The following is a 7,375-nucleotide window of genomic DNA, read 5'->3' as shown; positions in this document are numbered from 1 at the left end:
AACCATGGCAAAGTCACCAATGATAGAGAGATGGAAATTGAGAATGTGCGAGAGGACAGAATCATAGAATTCCTATAGTGAAGAAGAAGGCTATTTGGTCCATCCACACTGACCCTATCCCCATAACTCTGCACTTCGCACAACTAATCTACAAGTGTCGTTTTTGACCAGGAATCTCTCTCTCGCTCATACTCCGTGGCATTGGCATACATTGGAAGATTTGATACTCAACCTGTTTGGGCGTGGGATAAATACACACTTCTAAAACATCAAGTCCCAAAGTGAGACCCAAGGCTTCTGGCGTAGAGCCAGAGTCACTACCCATTCCAGCACAAGACCTCCTAAAGATGGCATTAATATACAATAATGGAATTATTTTATTCTTCCATTGAACATGGGTGATTTTGGCTAGAATCATAGAACTCTACAGGGTGGAGTCAGCCCACTGACCCTACACTGACTCTCTGAAGAGCATCCTATCCAGACCCATCTCCCTACCCTATCCCTGTATACCTGCATTTCTCAGGCCCAGCCACCCTAACCTACACATCCCTGAACACTATAGGTAATTTAGCATGGCCAATCCACCCTAACCTGCACATCCCTGAACACCATGGGCAATTTAGCATGGCCAGTCCACCCTAACCTGCACATCCCTGAACACCATGGGCAATCCACCCTAATCTGCATATCCCTAAACACTATGGGTAATTTAGCATGGCCAATCCACCCTAATCTGCATATCCCTAAACACTATGGGTAATTTAGCATGGCCAATCCACACTAACCTGCATATCCCTAAACACTATGGGTAATTTAGCATGGCCAATCCACACTAACCTGCATATCTTTGGACTGTGGGAGGAAACCAGAGCACATGGAGGGAACCCCATGCAGACATGGGGAGAATGTATAAATTCTACACAGATAGTCACCTGAGGCTGGAATCAAACCCGGGTCCCTGGCACTGAGAGGCAGCAGTTCTATTTATTGCCCACCCCTAACTACCTTTAAGAAGGTGGTGTTGAGCTTCCATCTTGAATAAAACTGAGTTGCCATGGCATCTTAGAGTGAAGGTAAGAATCAATCCTCTGGAAGTGTATAAAGAACATAATAGCGGATTTTCTTTACCAAAGGACAATGTGAGTTTTTTTAACGATCATGTAGTGTCTGTCACCAGTACCGATAACAGCTTATTTTTAATTCCAGATTTATTTTATGAAGTGAATTTGAATTCCCTCAGCTGCCGTGATTGAATTTAATCTCAGATCTCTGGAATATTGGCCTGGTTACTAGTCATATAACATCCTCAAATTCAATCTAAACACGGTGGGGGGGGGGGGCTTCCCTCATTTAAAAACGTCTGACTTACAAACACTCATACTTACAAACTGGATCCCATACAGAGTTGAAAGTGTTGACGATGAAGGAGGCCCAGGATCTGCATGGGGGAGTTGAAGTGTTCAGCCACAGGCCGGTGGGATTAGTTGGTGCGGATGTATTCTGAAATGATCTGCAAGTTGACATCCTGTACAAGGATGTATTAATATTAATTAAGGATCTACCACGTGAGTGCTTGCTCACACTTAGGAACATTTTTCACTTATTTTATAGAGTACTGTGTTGTATTCCAACTTTCATGCAAATCGACTTACAATTGTACTAACGAGTGGAATCAGTTGTAAGCCGGGAACTGCCTGTAGCACGTTACACTGCAAGTATTCAGTAAAAGTCAGCTGACCAACAATTGTAGTTATAATCTCCCAGCTTCTCTCTCTCTCTCTCTGTCACGTCTGTCCTGAAGGTGTCATCTTCCATAGGGGATGCCTCAGAAATGTCCCACTATTTCCTCAATCCAAGATTCCCTGCCACTGTGCCCTCAGCCATCTCCCACATTCTGACCTCAGCACAATGATGATAGGTTCCTCTAGTCCTCACTTACCACCCCCCTCAACATCTGCATCCAAAGGGATTGGAAGCCGTTATTTTGTTTGGATGCCAATACCAGACGGATCTCCCCCTCCCCTCCCCTGTCAACATTCCACAGGGACCATTCCCTCCCGGGCACCCTGGTCCACTCCTCCTCCATTCCCAACAGCTCCCAAACACTTGCCCATCCAATCACAGTTTGTAAACCCTGTCTGTTTAGTTCCCCCTCCCTCCTCTGTATCCAAAGGCCCTGACACACCTTCCAGGTGAAGCAACCCTTTACCTACCCTTCACTCAGTCCAGTCGACTGCATTCATTGCTCACAATGCGCTATCCTCCACACTGGGGAGATGAAACGCTGACTGGGTGATTGCTTGGCAGAACACCTAAATTCTGTCCTTGAAAAAACAACCCTGGACTTGGGGTTGTCTGGCATTTCAACACCACGCCTGTTCCCTGGCCAACATCCCTGTCTTGGGCTTGCTGCAGTGCTCCAGCGAAGCTCAGTGCAAGCTGGAAGAACAGCCACTCCATTTTCCGCTTGGGGACCCTGCAGCCCTTCTGGATTCAACACTGAGTTCAATGACGTTCCACCCTGATTCCATTCTTCCATGCGTTTTTCCCACTCTTACACCCAGTCCTGCTGTTGAGCACAGGCACATATTCCCAAGTACTCCTGGGACCATTATCACGTGATATTATTCACATTCTGAGGAAGGGTTACTGGATCATAAACATTAACTCTGCTTTCTCTCTTTCCAGATCTGCTGAACTTTTCCAATCTCTGGTTATTCCTTTATATTATGTGGGCTGCTTTCAGCCATTCTCTCCTGTGCTTACCTTTTGCTATCACTTACTCAGCTTTTCCGCTGTCCTGGCCTGCTATGTATTACCTCCTGGTTTACCTACTCCTTTTATAACTCTCTGTCTGTTTTCCCTGTTCACCTCTCTGCTCATCTCTTTCCCCACTGCCCCCTATTCAGTATCAACACTGTGATGCTGCTGTTCCTTTAACAGGGTTACGTTGGCCTTGGTCTTTGTTTTTCAGAGTGGTCGTAAAGACACAGGTTCCCAGATGTCTAGGTTTGAAGGGTTTTAGGACTTCAGGTAAAAGCTTTTTAAAAAAAAACACCTGTACAATGAAAGAGGAGTGGCCAGCCCTCCCAGTTCAGCTTTTCTCTGGTTTGGTTTTTAGCAAGCAGTCAGTTTCTTGAGACTGCTCTTCAAAGAAACAGCTACATGGGAAAAGGTGCTCTATCCTGAGCCCCTCTGCCATCTCTCTCCTGTAAGACCTTGGGTTTGATTTTACCTTTTGTGCCAAGGGGTGGTTATGGGGATTATTGCAGGAATTTGGAACAGCATCGTTAAGTTGGGATGATCTGTTGGGTTTTGGGAGAGGTTAAGTCTGTTCTCCTTTGTTTCATTCGGTAATCTTGCAAATAAATTCTGTTTAGTTTAAAACGGAATGGTTGGGCCAGCTGCTGGAATATCCACTTTACACCTGCTTAAGACAACGAGCAAAGTTAGGATCTGGGCTACTTTCTTGAAATGTTTTGAAGGCCTCTGGATTGGTCCATAACAATACCATTCCTTTCCTGACTCCACTGTTCTGATGGAACATTCAGTCTACCTTCTTCCCATGGATGCTGCCAGACGTGCTGAGTTTTGCCGGCAATTTCTGCTAGTTGCGTTAGCTCTGCCGTCTGTTTCGGTCATGTGGACCGAGGGATGAAGGGCAGCCGGGACACTGAGGATTTCTACCCCTGAGGAGGTGGGTTCCTTGTACCCCACCTGAGCAAGGCAAGATCTCATTGGAAATGGTATTTCCAATGATGCAGCAGACCCCCTGGAGAGTCTGACTTGATTTAAGCTTTGGGTGTTTGAGTCCCAGCACAGGACTTGAACCCACAACCTGATTCAGATCAACTGTGCCACAGGGTCAAGCTGTCGCTATTGTCGCCTCATTCTTTGCAAACAATTGACATGTGGGATCTGCCGGTGCACACCTCTCGGGCTGATTCACGCCGCAGCGGCCCCCTGGCACTGTGCCTTAATTCTAAGGAAAGTATGCAGGCGACGCAGAGAGAGAACAGGGTGTAGCCGAAAGAAAAACACATCTCTACTTCCTGAGCAGTCTGAGTCACCGCGCAATTAAACTTTCTTATATCTTTGTCCCGTGTTCAACTTTGCCGCAACAGTTTTCAAATTTCTTTCACTGATGTTTCGATTCACTGAGGCTTGATTGGTCCAGGTTTTGTGCTTTAGCTGACTGCCAATTAGTTTAATTGGAAATGAAGAGGGCCAATTTAGCAGCAGGCACTCTGAACAGAGTCGAGACTCTAGACCGAGCTCCAGCTGACTTTAGCAAAGGGTGTAGGCCAACAGATTTGTTTGAAAGCACTATCTTTCGGAGCGCTGTCACAATCACCTGATGAAGGAGCAGCGCTCTGAAAGCTAGGGCTTCCACTTAAACCTGTTGGACTATAACCTGGTATTGTGTGATTTTTAACTTTGTACCCCCCCCAATGCAACACTGGCTCCTCCACATCATGTTTAGAAAAGGGGTTTCTCAACTGCCTATACCATTTCCTATTCCCTCTCTGTAAAATAAGGCTTTTTAAAGCACCTATTTTTCCTGGTATTGAGTGAATCCAACCTTACCCTCACATTTTGCCTTCTCTCAATATAATATATTGGTTGGTGGTGTGCACTGAACTTCATAGAGAAATCATAGAATCCCTACAGTGCCATTCAGCCCATCGAATCCACACCAACCTTCTGAAGAGCATCCCACACAGACCCACCCCGTCAATCCTATCCCGCTAACCCTGCATTCCCCATGGCTAACCTCACCCAGTCTGTACATCCCTGAACACTACGTGCAATTTAGCACGACCAATCCACCCTAACCTGCACATCTTTGGACTGTGGGAGGAAACCCACGCAGACACAGGGAGAATGTGCAAACTCCACACAGAAAGTCATCCGAGGCTGGAATTGAACCCGGGTCCCTAGTGCTGCAAGGCAACAGTGTTAACCACTGAGCCACCGTGCTGTGCCGTAGAACACAAAGTTCCGACTTCCAAATCCGTGCTCCAGGCGGGATTGTGTCCACAATCAAGGCCGGGGTGCCAGTCCGATACTGGGTGTGTAGACTTACTATCAGAGGCCCAGTCTTTCAGATGGGAGTGTTAGACGGAAAAACCATTGGTCTGTCAGGGAATAGACTCTGCACTCTTTCACAGGACGGCTGTCTCCCTGATATTCTACATATTTAATGTCTGCATTTCAACATCACCACAAAGTGGAGCATCATAAGTGTGGAAATTCACGAGAATGTGAACTGAATTGATCCCTGTGCACAGAAGCCCAACATAACGAAAGTCCAGAGACAGTATGTTCCTGTCATGGTGAAAGGCAAGGCAGTAGCTGTAGGGAATGCTGGATGAAGAGAGAAATTGAGGTTTTGATCAAGGAAAAGAAGGAAGCCTGTGTCAGGTATAGACAGCGGAGGTCGAGTCAATCCTTAGAAGAGTATAAAGGCAGTCGGAGCCTACTTAAGAGGGAATTCAGGAGGACAAAAAGGGGACATGAGATAGCTTTGGCAAATGGGGTTAAGGATAATCCAAAGGGATTTTATAAATACATGAAAGACAAAAGGGTAGCTAGGGAGAGAGTAGGACCCCTTCTATGATCACCAAGGCAGCCTACGTGTAGAACCGCAAGAGACGGGGGAGATACTAAACATGTATTTTGCATTAGTGTTTAATTTCGAGAAGGACATGGAAGATGTAGAATGTGAGGAGATAGATGGTGATATCTTGAGAAATGTCCATATTACAGAGGAGGAAGTGCTGGATGTTTTAATATGCAGAAAGGCAGAGAAATTCCCAGCACCTGATCAGGTGTACCCCAGAGCTCTATGGGAAGCTAGAGAAGAGATTGCTGGGCCCCTCGCTGAGATATTTGTATCACCAATAGTCACAGGTGAGGTGCCGGAAAACTGGAGGTTGGCAAACGCGGTGCCACTGTTTAAGAAAGATGGTAAGGAAAAGTTAGGGAATTATAGACCAGTGAGCCTGACATCGGTGGTGAGCAAGTTGTTGGAGGGAATCCTGAGGGACTGGATTTACATGTATTTAGAAAGGCAAGGACTGATTAGGGATAATCAACATGGCTTTGTGCATGGGAAATCATGTCTTACAAACTTGATTGAGTTTTTTGAAGAAGTAACAAAGAGGATTGATAAGGGGAGAGTGGTGGATGTGCTTTATATGGACTTCAATAAGGTGTTCGACAAGGTTCCTCATGGGAGACTGGTTAGCAAGGTTAGATCACATGGAATACAGGGAGAAATAACCATTTGGATATAGAATTAGCTCGAAGGTAGAAGACAGAGGGTGGTGGTGGAGGGTTGTTTTTCAGAATGGAGGCCTGTGACCAGTGGAGTGTCACAAGGATCGGTGCTGGGTCCACTACTTTTCGTAATTTATATAAACGATTTGGATATGAAAATAGGAGGTATAGTTAGTAAGTTTGCAGATGATACCAAAATTGGAGGTGTCGTGGACAGTGAAGAAGTACAATGGGAGCTTGATCAGACTGGCGAATGAGCTGAGAAGTGGCAGATAGAGTTTAATTTAGATAAATGTCAGGCGCTGCATTTTGGAAAGGCAATTCAGGGCAGGACTTATACACTTAATGGTAAGGTCCGAGGGAGTGTTGTTGAACAAAGAGACCTTGGAGTGCAGGTTCATAGCTCCTTGAAAGCAGAGTCACAGGTAGATAGGATAGTGAAGAAGGCGTTTGGTATGCTTTCCTTTATTGGTCAGAGTATTGAGAACAGGAGTTGAGAGGTCACGTTGCCACTGTACAGGACATCAGTTAGGCCACTTTTGGAATACTGCATTCAATTCTGGTCTCCCTACTATAGGAAGGATATTGTGAAACGTGAAAGGGTTCAGAAACAATTTACAAGGATGTTGCCAAGGTTGGAGAGTTTGAGCTATAGGGAGAGGCTGAATAGGCTGGGGCTGTTTTCCCTGGAGTGTCGGAGGCTGAGGGGTGACCTTGTAGAGGTTTACAAAATCATGAGGGGCATAGTTGGGTTAATAGATAAGGTATTTTCTCTGGGGTAGGGGAGTCCAGAACTAGAGAGCATAGGTTTAGGGTGAGAGGGGAAAAATGTAAAAGAGACCTAAGGGGCAACTTTTTCACACAGAGGGTGGTGCGTGTATGGAATGAGCTGCCAGAGGAAGTGGTGGAGGCTGGTACAATTATAGCATTTAAAATGCACCTGGATGGGTATATGAGTAGGAAGGGTTTGGAGAGATATGGGCTGGGTGCTACAAATGGGACTAGATTTATCTCGGATATTTGGTTGGCATGGATGCATTGGACTGAAGGGTCTGTTTCTCCCTGTATGTCTATTACCATCTGGGACAAA

The sequence above is a fragment of the Chiloscyllium plagiosum genome, chromosome 8, assembly GCF_004010195.1.
Source record: "Chiloscyllium plagiosum isolate BGI_BamShark_2017 chromosome 8, ASM401019v2, whole genome shotgun sequence".
In the NCBI taxonomy this organism is placed as follows: domain Eukaryota; kingdom Metazoa; phylum Chordata; class Chondrichthyes; order Orectolobiformes; family Hemiscylliidae; genus Chiloscyllium; species Chiloscyllium plagiosum.
This window is presented reverse-complemented; position numbering follows the sequence as displayed.